The 15762-nt window shown below is 41.3% G+C and overlaps 1 pseudogene; it reads right to left on the bottom strand.

Moving 5' to 3' along the window:
• Positions 1-10125: 10125 nt before the first annotated feature.
• On the bottom strand, positions 10126-14498 carry LOC136127977 (peroxiredoxin-5, mitochondrial pseudogene; annotated as a pseudogene).
• Between the last annotated feature and the right edge of the window lie 1264 nt (positions 14499-15762).

Raw genomic sequence — 15762 nt, forward strand, 5'->3', positions numbered from 1 at the left:
ACTTGGCTGTTAGCGGTCATTACTACCTCTTGATAGTTGATGAAATGGCATGAACAGGGCTAGCAAGAATTAATCAGCATTTCTAGGCCTTATCTAGAAAACAAATTTACGAAGTCACAGTTAATGACATGGAGCTCCAAACTAAGAAGCCCATGAACATAGTAGCTCTATGATCAATACAGAGGAAATGTTGCGTTTCAGCGGATTTTCTTTTGTTTTACAAAATAGGTCTACAAAACTTAAGTTATTCCTATTTGGAGAAAGTCTCCAGGATTATTACAGTGTTCATTTATTAAAACCATGAAGAAATGAGACATTACAAATACTTGTTTCTAGTATCCAATTTTAATTTCTGCACCCAAATTAAGCTCCATCCTTAGGTTATAAGGTTTTAGGGATTTCAGGCTATGTTTTCCTTTTTTTTAAAAAAAATCTAAATTTAATTTTCATTTTGCTTAGTGCCTAGTAACTTTACATAAGAACAGAATTGAACATTTTTACAGCTTTGTGACATTCACGACCTCTTACAATTTTGTCAGTTCAAAACTTTAAAGCCTCTAAATTTACATCTCACATCTGCACATCAAAGTACTCATTTCATCATCCTGTCTTAGAAAGGATTAGAATAACCACAGAAAATCATCACGGAGTACTAGCTTTAGAACAGATTCCTATAGGATGAATAAGTATATCTGTCACGAACACTGCTGCAAGACGAGAACTCCACTGAAGAGATGGCTTCAGACACTAGGAGTCATTAAGCAGGTTGTTTTTTTCTTCTGTAAATTACTCCATGACTGTAATCTGGAAAGTATTTTGGGACAGATGATGATTGGTTCCAGCTTATCTGTATACCTTGTGATTTGTATACTATGTTGTACTGACATAACATACACCTGCACTTAGGTGGTGAGTATTACCCTTGCTATGTCAATGAGTGACCTTTTTCATATAACCACCCTGAGGCATGTACACAAATACACGCATCATTGGCTCATTGCAGTGAGCAAACAAGAGCTGCCTTCTTCCCTAGGGGAGGTCAAATGACTCTGGATGGAGAGACCTATTTATCCAAGATAAACCCAGAAATGTCGGTTGGAAGTGTGAAGTCCCTTGGAGAGACGAAAAAATGTTCTGTTCTCAAACAACCAGAGACCAAAAAAGAAAGCTTGTGGAATAGTCAGGGGAGGTAGGTCAGTTCATATGGGACTGAGCAAAAGAACAAACACGAACAAGGACTGACCCTGGGATGGTAGCAACCGAGCACTTCAATACTAACATTTTTCTGACCTGTGATTTCCTTCAGTTCATCTCTGCCTCCTTTGCTTCAGTTGGGCAGATATCGGACATTGTTCTTTCTTCCACAGTTCCCTGTAGTCCTATAGTCTTGTGTTTGTATCCTACAGACATTTTTTTTTTCTCCTTGGTTACGACAAGGTAACTACTGTTTAAAAGAGGAGTGATGGTAATAAAATCTTACAGTATTAATGAGCTTTTAACTTTTCCAAACAGTTTCATATCTATTAGTTATTAGCACATTTAAATCTCACAACAGCCCAGGGGCTATGTTGGGCAGTTATTAGGATTTCCATTAGATCCATAAAAAAAAAAAAAAAAACAGTTAAAAACTAGAGTAGAAGGACTTCCCTGGAGGTCCACTTTCATGTACTTCCTGTGGTTATTTTTTAATCTTATATTCTCAAAAATGACTCCAAGATTCCTGGTGGCACTATTGGCTTTTGGGATACCTTGAGGTAGGGTTCCAGAGGTGGTTAAAATGGTAGAAGGTATCTCACAAATAAATGAATAACTTTAGTCTCATTTAGCCAATCAGAAAATAATAGAAATATGATAGGACAATATATTGAGTTATGGTGCCCTACAGTATTCATCTCTAATTGTAAATTTTGGGGGGAGATTGATTCTTATTGAATTACCTTATCTGTAAAATGATGTTTGGGACTATATGATCACCAATACTTTCTTCTAGGCCTAATAGTCTCCAGTATTTTCTAAAATTGTTGCTGGAATTGTGGTGGATTATATTTGTAGAAAAAGCAAGCAAGGTGAAATGATATAATTTGAATATCCTTTTTAAAATTGAAATACAGTTATGATATACATTGTTAAATAAGCTCTTGATACTCAATTTTTAACAGAAATAACTAGACACTTTTAGTCAAACTCAAGTGATGAACTTGTATATTATAAATGTGTATAAATTCTAAAATTAAGTTAAACAGGCAAAGTATAACCAGTTTCCCAAATTTAATTTAAATTATGTAAATACTTTCTACAAGAGTGTTTTTCTGTGTTGTAGAGCAATGTGATGGGGCCAAAAATGAATTCTAGGATCCAGAGATTCCTGGGTATAGATGGGTGTTTGAGATGCTAGTTGGCGTTGAATAGTCAAAAAACATGGTATTAGCTGACACAGGGATTTGATTTATTTAAAAAAAAATTAGTTCCCTCTCCTAGCAATGTAGATTTGCTGCCAGTAGATGGAGAAGAGCTGATATCCCAAGTAAAAGCCAAAAAATTGAGGTTTGCTATGAAAACATATTTCTCTTTAATACTATCATAGAAAATTTATTTTATTCATTTAACAAGTATCACTGAGTGATTAGTATATGGTTAGCACTGTGTTTGCTAAAAGGAACGCGAAAGAAACCCCAGGTGTGGTTGCTATCCTTCTCAAGCATTTGGAAAATAATTTGGAAGAAATAACTTATTTGCTCCAAATCATTATTTAGCAAGGTACAATACTATTTTGTCCAAATGTCTGATATAAGCAATAATTTACCTAGAGCTCAATTATTGTTGGGAAACAAAAGAATGCTGTTTCGGAGAAAATGAAATGATGTGTGCAGGAGATTATGATACTAGAATGAGGGGTGTGGGGATTTGTGTTGAGATTTCGTGGGAAACAACAGTAGGTAAAGTAAGGGCAGATCATTGAGAACCTTGAATGGCAGTGATTTTGGATTGCATTTTCAAAGGAGAAACACTGACAGCTTTCAAGGGGTTGAAATTATTGTTTGAAGAAGGTAAATCTGAAAGCAGAATAATATATAGTTGGGTTGGATAGAAAAGTATTGCATTGTCAGAGAGATTTCTTTGGTTATAATTTTCATTTTAGAACTCACCAGCTATATAATGTTCTATAGTTCACTTAACTTTTCTAAGCTTCAACAGAATCATCTGTAAGATCTGTAGGAAAGTGGGTGGGAGGGTCTTTATTAGATAATATTTTCAGGTTTGCTTCTAGCTTAGCCTGGCTAGGAAGACCAAATATAAATGTATACTATTCATCCAAGTGTGAGTTGATAATGAGCTGGGGAAGTAAAAGGATACACAGGAAAAAGGAGATGTAAGGGTCAGAGAGGGCCTCATTTTGAACTGATTGATTCTTAACAACATCAGTAGAAGTAAGTTATACAGTTAGAGGGATATGGTGTGAAAATGATTAGAAGAAATCCCTAACTCATATATTGACTGTGACGTGACCTTAGGACATCCACTTCTATCTATCTGACCTAATGTGAATGAGTAAATGGTACGCGGGCCTCTCAATGTTGTAGCCTCTCTCGTTGCGGAGCACAGGCTCCGGACGCGCAGGCTCAGCGGCCATGGCTCAAGGGCCCAGCCGCTCTGCGGCATGTGGGATCTTCCCAGACCGGGACACGAACCCGTGTCCCCTGCATCGGCAGGTGGACCCTCAACCACTGCGCCACCAGGGAAGTCCAGTAAATAGTTTTTGTTAAGCCCTTAAACAACGGTATTCCTTTCGGTTATATTCTTTTCTAGTCACTCTACTTTCCCTCACCCTAATATCTAATCTATTACCTAATCCTATTATCTCTCCAAGATAAATACTTGTAGTCATCTAGTTCTCTCCACCCCACTTTGCCTCTAGTTATTTGGAATACTACTGCAGACTTTGTGATCAATTGGCAAAGAAACTAGTTACATTAAGGGTTGTAGCAGCAATCTAAGAAAATAAAGCTAGGTTAAGTCAAGCTGTTTTCATAATATTTCAAGCAATTTAATAATCTTAAATGATTTAGGGGAACCAAGAAAATGTTAAGAGAATAGAGCCAGGCAATGGGAACATATTTAATGAATAAAAGAATGGATAACATGTGCTGGGTACTATCCTAGTTGTTTTACGTATAAAATTTCATGGATATTAATATACAATTTTTGATGTATATGTAATGCTCCCATTTCCAGGTAAAGAAACTTAGATTTAGAGAGAAATGAACTCACCCAGGGTTGCACAGTTGACATTGCAGACCTGGGATTTGAATTGTGTTATTTTAAATTCCAACATCCATCCATTTGTCAACACATGAAACTACTACAGAAAGCAGTGGAAGATGGGAGACTGAATCTCAAATGAATGTTTGGGGTTGTAGTTATATATTAAGGACTCTTTAGTTTAAGGTTGGTAAGTGAAGATTTAAAACAGAATTACTTCATTATGGAAAGGGGAATAGAAAGATTGCAAGAGACAGCTGAGAAGTGTACCCCAACATTTTTCACTGAAGCTCTGAATTCTTAAAGTCTGTTACACATAGCTGGCAATTCCTTGTAGCACTATGCCTTTCATTTCCTATAAGACTCTCCAGAATGGCAATTCACTTTTTCACAAGATCCTGTCACTTTTACATCACGAACCAACTCTTCTTTCTGATCAAGATTAACTCCAAATGAGCATCTTCTCTGCTATTGCTGGTACTTCTGAGTGCCATGTTGTTTTCTAGCAACAGCAAGTCAAAATAGCCACAATTTCTATGTTTAGAAGAATATATTTCTGATCTCTTTATATTCTAGGTCCTTCTGTAAACTGACTTCATCCCCTGTCATGGAGATAGCATATTTGCGTCATTGGAGCGGTGGTTTTAAAAACTATGGGTGGGGGGCTTCCCTGGTGGCGCAGTGGTTGAGAGTCTGCCTGCCAATGCAAGGGACACGGGTTCGAGCCCCGGTCCAGGAAGATACCATGTGCCGCGGAGCGGCTGGGCCCGTGAGCCATGGCCGCTGAGCCTGCGCGTCCAGAGCCTGTGCTTTGCAATGGGAGAGGCCACGACAGTGAGAGGCCCGCGTACAGCAAAGAAAAAAAAAAAAAAAAACTATGGGTGGATCTTCAATTTTCTGTCTGTCTTTCATAAACTCTTGTTTTAAATTATTATGCATTGATACCCATAAACCACTTCTCATCGTACTCTGAATTTAGACTTCCTGCGTTATCTGGAAAACAAGAATGTTGAACAATGTTAGCACTGTTTGACAGCCAACAGTTCTGTTTTTCAGTGTTGCTAATTTACACAGTAGTGTTTCTTCATTATTTGAATATTTTATTGCATTTGCCCTTATTCATTTACCAAAAAATGAAGTGATAAATAGAAAAAGTGATAAGCTTAAGTCTTATAAACTTCATAAAATTGAGATGAAGATTGAAATAATTGCCTATTAAAAAATGATGAATTTTTAGCCCCAGTTGAGTACTCGGTTAACTTTGTGCTCAATTATAAGGGAAAAGAATAAAATTAAAGCATACAAAATGCTGGGAATAGATTGCCAAGATTGAGTCCTGGAATTCTATTATAATTCTTAAGTTATAGGAAGATAGATCTCTACCGACAAGATCTCTGCCTAAAAGTTTCACTCATGCCATTGGAATTTTTTAGGAAGAAATCATAATTGAAGGTAGAAGTCTGTCTTTATTGAGTTACCCCTTTATCCTGTTAACCTGTCAAGCTTGTTCAGGGTTTTTGTAATAAGGAAGGAATTAATATTCCTTCTAGACCACACAAACACTGCACTCAGTAGAAATGTTCTGTTTCTACACATTAGAAATCCAGAATTATGTAATATTCTGCTTTTTTGTTTGTCTCCACACCTGTTTAACCTGCTTGGGTAGGGAGTTGTTCTAAGTTAGCTAAATCCCAATAACAGAATTCAACAAATATGTCCTATTACTGTGTTTAGTTACTTATTCGATTTTTGTTATAAGTGTGTCCCATTGACCCTCACCTGATTTTCTTGAGTATAGTCTCGGCTGGTTCCATTTGATCCAGTGTAGTTCAACTATTCTTCCCTCCCTGACAAACTTTTTTAATAATTCACTCATTTATGGGAAAATGAAATGAGTGTTTCTAGTCTCTTCTTGGTCTAGGTCACTCTGTATACACTTGTCAGGAAAATATTCCTCAAATATTGTTTTCATCATGGCGTTAGTTTACTCGAAATATTCCAACCCCTTCCAACTCTCCAGATCTGGGTTTTAACACAGGCTATCCATACCTCTGTCGTCATTCCCTTCCTTACAAGCCTCATTTTTGATTATGCTTTTTCTTTCGTTCATTAATGAAGTCAAATTCATCTTCTTGGCATATCTACAGAATGTTCTTTTTAGCATTCAGAGGGCAAATAGGGAAGGAAAGGGCGTTGAGAAAGGAGACAGCCAAGGGGGAGGTGGAAGCGAAGGAAGGAAAGACAGAAGGAAGAAAAGGAGAGGGGAAGGGGGCTGGAAGGAGGAGAGGACAAGGCATGCCTCCTGAGAGGGTGTCCCAGGATGAATCTGAAGACACCCTCTCCGTCAGATGAAGGCAGTCCCAAGCTGGGTACACAGCTTCATGAGCAGAGCACGGACTGGACACCCCCAAACACACACACACACACACACACACACACACACACACACACACACACTCCTCTAGCTGTTCAGGGAGCTCTTCTGCAGGTACCATTCTGTGCAGTTGCCCACGTCGTGCGTCCTGATGCTCTTAGTAAGCAGGTTGGTCTTCCTGGTGCTAATTCCCCTTCTCCCACATAGTGAGTCAATATTGCCTTCCTATGAACCTACCATTTCTGGAATTCCTACTTCTCCCTCCCTCTCCGCGTGTCTAGACCTTACCGTCTTGGTCCCCGTGGCATGCGTTCCTCCCTCTCTAAGCCCTGGCAGCTCACCATCAAATGCTAAGGCAAAGTGTCCCTTCTCTCTGAACTCTGTCAAAACAAACTTTCAGGTGGGCAAATTGAGTATGTTTCACTTAATACCGGTGGCAGCGAGGAAGTAAGGTAGGGCATACAGAATATTTCATTTTATAATACTGCTGTGGATCAGTTAAAATTAAATTGGTGGCTTTTTCTCCTTATCTTAAACTCGTGCGGCCTCCCAAATTTGTATAATTGGGTTATAATTAAGTAAAAACACTAAGGAAACTTCCTTATGTAGGGATAAATTGGAAGTCACTACTACTTTTCAAAGTCTGTATCATGGAGCTACAATTGCGTGATTGTTTATAAAATTCTAAAAGTACCAAAAGAAATTAAAAAAGGAAGAATGAGTTCACTTATTGTAGGGAAAATACAGTGGTGCATATACAGTTCTTCACACTTCCCTCCTGAATCTTAAGGATTGACTTCTCAGAGAGGACAGACAGGATCTGTTAGGGGAGGAATCCAGTTCTGTGATGTCCAACTCACAATGAGTTTCCTAAGTCTCAGGGGAACATCTTTTACTATCAGAATATAACCAACTAATAACCCAAAAGATTTTCCCCTGACAGTCCCTGGAGCTTAAAAATCTTGTCAGAGATACATTTCTGGTACATCAGGAAGTCCGCTCTCATACAGGCATTTTCCAGGGAAAATTGTTTTGTAGATGCCTCGACTATACCAGAATACATTAGCATTTGTATCTTTATCTATACGTTTAATTGCCTCCAACTGCAGAAGGTGGAAAAGGACTATGAAATTATTCAGTCGATATGTCTTCATTTCTACTTGAGTTTCTTAAGGGAATGCATTAAAAATACAATAAAGTTGTAGTAACATAAAGTCAACCAATAGACTTTATCTTACTACCGACCACATTTACCAAATGTTATTTTCCTTTTTCTTTTATTTGGGTGCACAGTAAACGTGTATGGGTTTTCTGGAGGATAATTTTAAATATTGTAGCATCCACAACGAGGAAGACAATACATCTTCCATTTTCAGAGACAAGAGATAGTCACCTCCTGGTCATGCAGAAGAATTTTGACATTGATGCAAAGAAAGAGAAACAAAGATCAAAAGGGAGAATAATTAAGACAGGAATCTAAGCAGCAGGCTTTTGGAAGGTAGAATAGGTAGAATATAAATCTTAATGACAGGACTCAAAATAAGAATTCAGGGAATCTGAGAAGTTATGATCATTTATATAATAGGGAACCTGACAGAGGGAACAAAGATGGTGTGGGACTCAACAGAAGGAAAACTTTAGACAAGAAGAGGTGGCTTTAGAAAAGCCTATTGAGGAAGAATGTCAGGACTAAAATATCTAACTCTAGCTATATGTGATTATCAAAGGGATTACCTGTCCCCAGGGGGACGTTATCATGACTTTAAAACTGAACTCACTTCTGTGTATACCCGTCACTCAGTTAACCATGCAAAGAATATTTGTGTACAGTTTAGCCAGAATGATGTTTGCTTCACTCAATGTCATTTTCTCCAAAGTCTTACCTAAGAACTCGATTCCTCTATTATCCCATCAGAAATACTAGACCTGCAGCGATTGAATGACGAACTTTATTCCTGACTCGAGTCTAGCATTTTATGCTTGCCTAAAACAGAAAAGTGACTCCGGCTCCAGCCATGGTGTTATAACCAGTATCACATTTACCCTCCTGCTTCAAACAACTATAAAAATGAACAAAATATATGCGGCAACTGTTTTTGGTCATTGAACTTTAGGCATCCCAGGACTGTGACCCCTGTAAAAGGAAACACCTCAGGTGAGTTTTCTGTTGCTGCAAAACAAATGACCATAAACCAAGGGACTTAAAACAATACCCAGAGCTCACAGTTCTGTAGGTCAGAAGTCTGGCATGTCTCAGAATATCACAAGGCTGAAGTCATGGGCAGTGAGGCTAAGTTCTCGTCTGGAGGCTCTGGGGGAAAATCTGCTTTCAGGGTCATTCTTACTGTTGGCACAATTCTGTCCTTGCTGTTGTAAGAAAGGTTCCAGTTACCTCGCTGGCTGTCAACCAGGGACTGGTCTCAGCTCCTAGAAACCATCTGTAGTCTTTGCCACGTGTTCCCCTCCGTCTCCAAGTCAGCAAACACCCATCACATCCTTCTTGTGCTTTAAACCTCTGATTTCCCCTTCTGCTACCACAGAGACAGTCGTCTGCTTTTCTAGGGCTCCTGTGATGAGGCAGGTCACCTGGAATAACCTCCTCATCTTGCAGTCAACTGCGCCATGTAACACAACCTAATCACGTGAGGAAAATCCATCGTATCCACAGTCCTGGGGATTTTGCAGGGTGTATACATGCGGTGAGGGATGGGAAATTGTGGCTCCATTTGCCACTGACCCTGAATACACACACACACACACACACACACACACGCATACACACACACACACACACACACAGCTTGGACCACTTCTCTTTCTACACAGAGTGAATGATGCTCTGCCATTTGGGAGTGTTTCCACCACTGCTGTCTTTCAAGGCTCCCCTGGAGAAGGTGTGTATTCATGTCCCTAGATGATGTGTCTGTGACCAAACTCAGGTGTCTTATCTGATTTTAAATCCCTTATTTTATAAATGAGAAGACTGAGGTCACAGTTCAAGGTCACACCAGAGGGGCACTAGCAGAGCTGAGAGCTAGAATCTCAAGTTCATCAGTCTGGCGATCTTTGCCTTCTGCTGGCTGTGTTTGCTTGATAATGCTAAATAGGAGAGAAGAAACTCTCCCCTGGCCAGCTTACATTATGGTTGACCACCAGTTATTGGCCTTTTGACCAGGAGGGATGGTGGGGACAGATCCTGAGGAGAGGCCATGTCACCTTGAGAGGGAGCCTCTGTCCCCTTCTTTAAGCAAGGGCTAGTGCTTGCTTCTCCTTTAAGTGGGAGGAGCGAGGGGAGAGTGGACCACTTTTGCAATTCAGAGGGTTTAGGAACATTTGAAGATTCCAGACTTTGGGGCCATCAACCCGTGAAAGCCCATTCTTTCCCAATCAGGGCTCTGTCCTTGCCACAAAATGTAACTCAAAGTGGGGTCCGGCTGCTCGCCGCTCAAAAGCCAATAAAGAGGCAAGGTTGGTGGAAAGGAAAGTTTCCTTTATTTCGGATGCCTGGATGCCGGCAACCAGGGGGCCAGAGGGGAGGGCGGGGCAGACTCCTGTCCAAAGGCCGACTCCCCCCCACTGACAATCAGCGGGCAAGAGCTTTTATAGACGGAGGGAGGGGGCTACATGCAGAAACGGCACCGTCAGCACCGACTGTCATCTTGAAATGGGTCACGCAGTGGTCTGATCAGCGTCATCTTGATTAAGTACAGTTCCAGGGTCGGTTCGTTCCCGTTTCCTTGAGGCCAATTCTCAGAATTGTGCCATTTATGTCATGGCTATAGTCTGCTCATCATGTAGCTAACTTCTTCCACCTGATGGGGGTTTCAGTGTTTACAAGACAGCTCACAGGATAGGGCTCAGAATATTATCTACAGCCTTGGAGGAGGAACTAAAGGTCCTTGACTCTGCTTAATGACTAAACTACTATTATTTAGTCTTGCTGGACTGTTTTCCTTCGTTTCTGCATTTTCTCACTTCTCTGATTAAACTTATTCTTTGGCTAAAGTTTTTTTCATAGACAAAAAGCAGGTGGAGGACATGGGGGGCGAGGACCACGGGAGGGCCCTGCTCCGTTTCAAAAAGACCCGCCTTTGTTGGGAATTTAAGCTTCTTTAGAGCTTGGCTACTCTTACAATTAAGTCCTTCGTCTGGTTCTCAGGGTTTTTTGTCCTTTTGCTGTGGACAAGAGCTCCTTTATATGCAACCAAAGAGGCATTCTTGTCTTCACACAACTTTAAATTACTGATCAATACATTCAGCGTTGTGTTCACCTTTTTGAAAATGTCAATAATACTTAGTAATAGCCACTTGGGTCCATCGTCCTTAGAGTTACTACTCCTCCCATATTTCTCAAACACTGATATACTGTATCAGCTAATATCTTTCCTTCCAACAGTATGCCACCAGCAAAAGTTTTAACAATCACAGAGACACCTTTTGCCCAGAGATATCTGTGCCCCAGCTACCACCGGTGGGGTCCTTCTTGCCATCCAGGGTTGGGTGATCCAGCTCCCAAATCTCTTAGCATTCGCTGTTATGTTATGGACCTTGCCTGGCATAAACTGTCACAGGTTGGGTTCCCTGGGAAGCAGACTCTGAATGAGATTACCATGCAGGGCATTTATGTGTGTGGCGGGGGGGGACTCATGAGATCCATACCTAAGGAAGGGAGGAAAGAAAGAAGTTTAGGGAGGAGGGAATATTTGAGTAGTGATGTGATTTCAGCAGTCTCAGCCGATTTCAGGGGAGTTTTGCAGTTGGGGTGGCCCTTTAGAGCTGTCCAGAGTTGGGACTAGGGGAATGGGCCTTTCTAGGGAATCTCCATTTCTACCCTTTGACCAATCTTTGAGTGCAGGCATACTCCGAAAGGGGGCTTATTCTTGGGAGAGGCAGCCTTAGTCAGCTGAGGCTGACAGCGTGGGCCATCATCAGGCAGCAGCAATTCCAGCAGCTTAGAGAATGGGCCCTCTCTACCTGGAGGAGGATCTGGGCAGCATGTCAGGACATCTAATAAGTTCCTATTTTAATGAAGATAATTCAGTGGAAAAATTATGTCCCCGTCGACTCTAGTTTTTATGCAGCTGTCACCAAGATACCACTGTATACTTGGAGACAATAACTGCTAATTTCAGATTCAGCATAACAGAGGAAACTAACAAATTCAATACTGCTTGTCTTTTATAAGCAAATCTATTCTAAACGGCCAATCTTATGATTACACGGAGGAAAGGCAATCCAGCAACACAGAAGCATTTATTTAGAAATAGTTCAGAAATCATGATATTGATGCTCCTTGGTGGGGCTAATGGCGGACTCCGGGAGGGCTCACGCTGATGAGTACTTCCCAGAACCCCTGCTGCCGGCGTCCTTGGCCCCTCTGTGAGCCGTAGCCGCCGCCTCCTGCCTCTGCAGGAGACCCGCCAACACTAGCGGGTATGTGAGCTGAGGTTCTAAGATGTTAAGGAACTTGATCATAGTCACATATAGAAACCTGAATAGAATTGTAGACTTTACCAAGTGACCAAGAAACCCATCCTCAAATTCAAAGATTTCTGTACACTTAATAGAAGAAGGGATATTTTCTCAAGAACGCAATTGCTGGGACATAGGAGCCCCAGGATGCAGAAGACATTGTGCAAAGTAGTGCGGAAATATAAAGACAATAATGAAAGCATCTTTGTCTTCAGGAAGTGTATTATCATGCAGAGAACGAATGTCCGCTCAACGTGCTGTCATCAGTGTAGTGACATAGCGTGAGCTTCTTCAGAATTTCCAGACAATGAATATTCCTTCATGCTACGTTATGACAGAAGGCAGAAGATAATACAGTCCTGGCAAAACTGTGTATACACTGCTGTCCATTTAAGTGCCTGAGGAGTGCTTCCGATGCTCATCTCTGGTGGCGCAGTGGTTGAGAGTCCGCCTGCCACTGCAGGGGACGCTGGTTCGTACCCCGGTCCGGGAAGATCCCACATGCCGCGGAGCGGCTGGGTCCGTGAGCCATGGCCGCTGAGCCTGCGCATCCGGAGCCTGTGCTCCGCAACGGGAGAGGCCACAACAGTGAGAGGCCCGCGTACCACAAAAAAAAAAAATAATAATATCACAGTAAAAGTCAGTGGCTAAGGACTGGCTCATGTTTGGAAGCTAAGTGAATTCTTATTTTCCCTTGTAGAAACGTACATCAGTCTTGAGTGCTGGCTTCTGATCTTTTTAAGTTATAGAAGTCAAGAAATGTTCTTATTGTCTGAATATTTATTTTGTCCCTTGGCACACCATGATACATTAACCGTCACTACAGATCTTTCTAAGAGTTCAGCGCCACCATGTGACTACTTTAATTCTAGAACCCTGCCATTCCATTGGCAAAAGGAATCCAGCTCCATGATTGCACTCCCAGTTCCATCAACCTTGAACTGTAAGAGACAGCTACCTTTGAATTCTTTATCACTTAGGTAAAAGGAGATCCTCTGGACTAATAAAGACTCTCCCTGACCAAACTTTAAGAAAGAAAAAAAAAGAAATCATCGTATTTATTTATGACGCCAATAAGACAAAAGCAACTGCTAATAACAGCCAACATAGGAAGATAAATGTCTATAAAGACAAATTACTAAGTTGTTTTTTTTTTTTAAACCCTTGCACAGATCGCCCAGTAGAAATTTCTCAACCAAGTGACTTTCCTTCACAGATTTACGAGTCTTCACTGCCACTTCCTTGGAGTTTTAAGTGGCCCTCACCCAACCACACGTGCAACCTGGTTCCGTTTTGGTGCAACTGCAGAGGTCAGACCGTTTCACTTCCATTCCTTGTGAATTCTCCGTAGATCAGCTTTCTCCTGCAGCCGGCTTTTGTTGGCTGATTCCAGCAGCTGCTGCTAGGAAGCCACCGACACTGAATCTGAGGTGTTCAATGACAGTCAGTTGCTGCTCATCCCTGTGGCTACCCGTGATGGAGATGTCGGGATTGCTAGCTCACATTTGTTTACAAGAAGTCTAAGTGTTTCAGATGAGCACAATTATTTTAATGCACCTGTAGGTGACATTTGCTTCTCTTTTCTTTTTCCTCCTGCTGATCCATTGTTAGAGCACTGAGTCTGTTTTAACCAGAGCTAAAAAAAAAAAAATTGTTTTTTCTTTGTTTTTTGAATCAGAAGTGTTTATTGCAGAAATCTGGCTAAGGCACAAGTTGAGTGGCTCCAGCTGAGGTTGGCTTGAGGCCCTCTGCCTGGGTCAGGCAGGTGAAAAGGGGAAGGGGAGAAGAAATACCTCTGGGCAGAGGCCTCAGAGCCACAGATGAGGTTGCCAGCCAGGCTGCAGGTGAAGCCTGGGCCGTGCGCTCCGATTCATGGACTTCACCTTCCTCTGTTACAAGCAGTACCTCTTAAGCCATCAATTCCCAAAGAGAAACACCAAGGAATCATCTAGTAACAAATGTGTCTCCTGCCCGAAGACCACAGTGGGGTCAGCCGGGAGCCCACCCTTGCCTTTCGTGTTGTGGGCTCGTCCCTGCCCTTCAGTCACGAAGACATCATTCACCCTCAGACCTGCCACCACCTGGACCCCCTCAGCCTTCAGAGCCCCAGCCTGCTCCACAAACTGTGGCAGGTGGGTCTAGGAAGAGCTGAGGGTAAAGGCCTCAAGGATTCCAGACAGCATCCCCTCCTTGGCCTCAGATTCTGCTAGATTCACCTTGTTTCAGGCTCACTTTCAAACACCACCACCAATGGGATGGCATCTCCCGCCTTGATGGGGCCAAGGAATGTGGATGTGGGAATGCTTCTGAAACCACTGGTCCCCAAGTGTCCATTCTCCCCTGCGTCCAGGCACCTCCTGCTTTGCCCAGGACATGCAGACCCGCCAGCCATACAACCACCTGCCCGTTTTCCTCTTCTGCTGTTTTGTTTGTTTTTTAATCAAGAAAAGATTGTGGTGAAAGAGGTAAGGCAGCTGGGGGTTTGTGGATGTAGGAAACGGGTGTTTCAGTTCTCTGACAGATAAAATCATATCTGCATGTAGAACCAGTACCGACAGTCACATAAGGATCCTCAGCCCCAAACAAACATACCACCTTGTACTTATTTTATTATTTTGTTTCTTACGCAGGTGCATGCTTTTGCCAGTTCTCTAATGCTTGATTAGTTAGTCAGGATCTCCATTAGGCATTTTCCAAAATTAAGGAGTACTTCCTTCTGTTAAATCAAGCCTAATTTTTAGACCTTTTAAATAAAAAAAAAGAGGCAGAGCATTCATAAAATCATGAGAATTACAAATGTCTCTTCCCCTTTGTTTTCTGCGCGAAACAGTAATACACAACATTCAGATACTACTCGGCTGGTTTCAGTTCTCTCTTTTTGCAGTGGACTGTCTTTCCCATATGACTATGCAGACTGGACTCCTCATGTTTGGGGGTGAACACAGCGGATTTTGCCCATCACCAGGCATCTGCCTCCAGGAGGAGAGGTTAATGGCCCCTCTTATTACAGGAACCACTAGATGGGTGGTGAGAAGCAAGCATGCCTCTGTTAGTTCATCAGAGGTGGGTTTGAGAGAATCTCTCTGTTCTTTAGTAGCAAAAATAAACAGCATCATAGAAACTCTGCAAGCATCAAATTCTCTTGCAATAACACACAGTCACTGTAAGTTAAATATGCATGGTTTTATCATGGTAAAAATATAAATTTCTGAGAAAGGTGCGCACAGATCTTAGTGTCACTTAATTGAAAACAATAGTTAATGGTTCCAAATTTCTCTGTTCATTTTTTAGCTCAGGTGAGAGCAAAATATTCCTGTATTTGTGGTAGGTGTTATGAGAATGTTAGGCCTATGCTATGGCGTTTTATTAAGTATATACTGAAACAAACTATCAAAATCAAGTGAGAAATATTGTGATTTATTTGACAAAAGTCACGTTCAGCTTCAGAGGTCTTGATTATATATGTCTAAATCTAAAATCTCAGTAGGGCTTTGCTCAAACAAAATTGCATATTTTCTGTAAAGAATCCATGTTTATTTATGTATTGGCATGGTGAAACCAAGAAAATAATTATCTTAAGAAAAGAAGGATTTAAGCTTTATACTTAAGGACCACTTAGTTTGAATATGGGTTTTTTTTTGGCAGTCTCAAATAGT

Source organism: Phocoena phocoena, chromosome 9 (genome assembly GCF_963924675.1).
Source record: "Phocoena phocoena chromosome 9, mPhoPho1.1, whole genome shotgun sequence".
Classification (NCBI taxonomy): domain Eukaryota; kingdom Metazoa; phylum Chordata; class Mammalia; order Artiodactyla; family Phocoenidae; genus Phocoena; species Phocoena phocoena.